Here is a 3,446-nt window from a genome sequence, read left to right as displayed (position 1 = left end):
TAAAAAGTGATCATAGAATTTATTGTCATTATGGAAAGAGACAATATTGGAATCCTTACCTGATTTTCTGGAAGAGGATGACAGTTTGTCAATAAGATCTTTATAACCTGTAATGATCAAATTCATGTTATCTTGTTGGATAGTTTCATTGATGAATACATCAATTTCATTGTTGGATAGTTTCATTGATGAATATATCAATTTTCTCAGGATGTGTATGAGTATCCTTACGAACCCATATCTGCGATGGATTTTCTGAGATCTTCTTTAAACGATTTTGCATACTACCTTTTTGACTTGTTCGAATATTTGTGAAACAAGCATAACTGACATTCCTGGAAGCAAATTTGCTTGAATGCGCTTTCACCCGAAGTGGTTAAGACATCCGAATATCTGTCACACCGTATAGAATTAAACCCAAGGTGTTTTGGAGACGTCCAAACTGATAGTTGGAATCAGTTTACACTCTCTTTGAACATGCCCTCTAGTGTTGCAATAGAAGCACACTTTCTGAATTTGAATGAAATCAGAATAAATAGTCTTATCATACCCGTTTTGTGAAGAACTCTTCCTCCTTAGAGACACAGTTTATTCTTGGTCAGAGAAATTTACTCTTGACAAGGTACTAGTACTTTGTTTATCAGTTTCTGAGTGCGATTTTGGTAGCTTATAATGAATAACAAGTGTTCTTACCTTTTCTAACTCATCGGCCTTTTCAGAAGATGTAATCATAGTAGGTTCTTTGGATTCACTATCACAACGTGGAGTAGTCTTACTCAATAATTTTTCGATTTCTAAGGCATTGCCTTTATGTTTAACCTCAAGCGAAATAATTTTCAATTTCACTTCGACATGTTCCTCAACAAGAAACCTTGATCTAGAATCACGTTCAGAAATTATACCAATGAGAGTATTGACTTTTTGTTTTAGCCGACTGACCTCAGAAGACTGAATCTACATGTTTTAAAATCTCAGTACTTTCTTTGGATGCTTCCCGTTATACTTATGAGTCAGACTCATCAGTAAGATAATAGGGATAACATTTATCAATATTCAATTATTTTGTGGGAACAGAGTTTTCATCTATATGAGAGTTTGAAAACTCAGACTCTTTTATAGAATCCATATAAAAACAATATTTTCCAAACTGGTGGTACGTTTATCAGATATGTCGTCTCTGTCCATACAGTCAGATTGCTTCAAACACACACTTATTAAGTCTTACGCGTGTTTTCCTGCTCTGATACCAATTGAAAATACGGGGGTACCAAAATACACCACCAACTTTTTCTTAAGAAACCTATATGGATTAAACTCAAATACAATTATGAGAGTTACAACTTAATGAATCTCAATCAAAAATTATATGAAGAGTTTATATCTCTTACTCTCACAATTAATATGTATTCGGAAACAAGTCTGTAAACCTGATTATGCCGTGAGAGTTCTTGGACAATTCCAAAGATAAATATCCAAGATCAATCAAGTTTTATCCAACAATTATGATTAATGTTTCTACTTTAATTGATTTACGTACAACCTGTGATATTTCAATTATAAAGATAAAAAAATATAATTAGGAACAAGAAATAACACAGACACCAGAAATTTTGTTCACGAGGAAACCGAAAATGCAGAAAAACCCCGGGACCTTGTCCAAATTTAAACACCAAACTGTATTAAGCCTCTACAAACTCTAGCCTATTATCAAAACCTTGGAATGAAATGTAGTTGAGACCGAATCTACCGTCACGACGGTTTAGTTGCAGTCGCGCTCTGTACGCCTCTTGAATCTCGCAAGACTCTGGAAAATTGATTCCCTTAGATGATGTCCTTTACAGCCTAAGCGTCGCTTCAACTCAATTGAAGAATTTAAACCAATATGCCTCGTATAGATAAGCCTATATGTGATTGCTGTTTTGATCAAAGATCAATGTGAGATATGAAATCGATTGCAATAGACAAAGTATATCAAACCTCAAAATCCGGTAATAACGACTCCCTAAGAACGACCTAGATTATTATTCACCTCATAAGTATATCTACTCCGATTTAAAAAAAGAATAGTTATAGAGGAATATACCCGTGGATCCACAAAACCTGAGACGAAGAACTTGTGATTTCTATCTATCTCGCATGTTGGAGATAAAGGCTCAACAATCAGTAGCAAGATCAGGATACACGAACTATCAAGACAAAGATAGTTGGACCTGGCTTCACAAATCCCTAGATGAAGTCGTTTTAGTCGCTAAACCTAAAAAGGTGTAAAGGAGAGGACGACTCTAGTTTATAATTAGGACACACAATAAAATTATCAAGGATTTGAAGATCCCAGTTGCTTGCGGTTCTCCTTATATTGACTTTCAAGATCAAGGTTGCTTTAGATTTAAGCTAAGGTAGTTTTGGAATCAAGCAATCGTTATTCACAGTTATATGAAAACTTGATTTGAGATTAACATAATATAATATACACTCTGGTTAGAATGGACCATAACCGAATCGTGTACAATGACTTGTTCATGAAAGGTTAGCCGAAACTAGCCAGACGAACTGTAAGTTTAACCATTTCATATAACACTTTAATACTTTAATCTTGAGTCACAACCATAGGTATTGAAAAAATGGGGGTCTAACAACTGTTAGAGCATTGCTCGGTCGAACTCGCATGTGTTGCTATCTCAAGCATGTTTGTCAATGTTAGTGATCAAAACTATAAATCTTGAAAGAGCAGTCTTTCCCACAATCCCTCTTTCCCTTTTCTTGAATCTTCGTTATCCGATTGCATATGCTGATTAAAAATTATCTGTAAAATTAATTTGCAAGCGGATGTTAATGTCATAGGAGCAGTCTGATCATTGTTCTTATTGATATTGCAGAGACTCGAGGCCTACCCAATTGAAATGCAGAACTGACTCTCAAGGCGTACCCAATTGAAATGCAGATATACTCCAGGACTACCCAAGTGAAATGATATACTCTCAGTAATGAGAGAATAGCAAGTATAGACCCAGATTTCGACTCTCAGACCAATCCCTCAATGATAACCTAGGTCTTGTTTGTCACGTGTCTTAGTATTTTAGTCAGTATTTCTTTTCAATCTGCAGTGATGTGAGCACATAAATGTGTTCCAAGTTTTTTGTTGTCTTATTCTGTTAACCAGAAGTGGTATTGCATTATTTTCATAATAAAATTTATATTTGTTTTGCATTATACTCTTGTGAATCACACTCTAGCAGCTCAAATTTGTTGTTGGCTGAGGGCCTTTCCCCAAGTGAACGTCAATGAACGGACCTTGTGTTGGTTGGATCCTTTACCAGCGATACACCTAACACCTTCACCAACCACTTACTTTGCGGTTAAACCCCTTAACGAACTAAGCTTTAGTAGATACAACTAATGACCTTCAAATTAGTGGGTTGTTAAAATCCTCCGCCAACGACACCAAA

This window comes from Papaver somniferum, unplaced genomic scaffold, assembly GCF_003573695.1.
Source record: "Papaver somniferum cultivar HN1 unplaced genomic scaffold, ASM357369v1 unplaced-scaffold_137, whole genome shotgun sequence".
NCBI classification, from domain to species: domain Eukaryota; kingdom Viridiplantae; phylum Streptophyta; class Magnoliopsida; order Ranunculales; family Papaveraceae; genus Papaver; species Papaver somniferum.
Note: the sequence above shows the minus strand (reverse complement) of the source record.